The following is a 231-nucleotide window of genomic DNA, read 5'->3' on the forward strand; positions in this document are numbered from 1 at the left end:
TATTTTGCTCACAGTGGTGTGTGTTCTCGCACTGTGCAGCTGAGAGGAGAGCAGCGCTACAAAACACAGCGGATTCAGTTTATTTCTTTAACACACTCGTTAACTGTTGACTTGGTCATGTGTTCTGACACATTGTCCTCAGTAACCTTTGTACCCTGACTGACACACACATTTAAACACACCTCTGCTTCTCGTGACTCTCCCTGCGTGTACCCACACACACACACACAC

The sequence above is a fragment of the Morone saxatilis genome, unplaced genomic scaffold, assembly GCF_004916995.1.
Source record: "Morone saxatilis isolate NCDOM2014 unplaced genomic scaffold, NCSU_SB_2.0 Contig16, whole genome shotgun sequence".
NCBI classification, from domain to species: Eukaryota; Metazoa; Chordata; class Actinopteri; family Moronidae; genus Morone; species Morone saxatilis.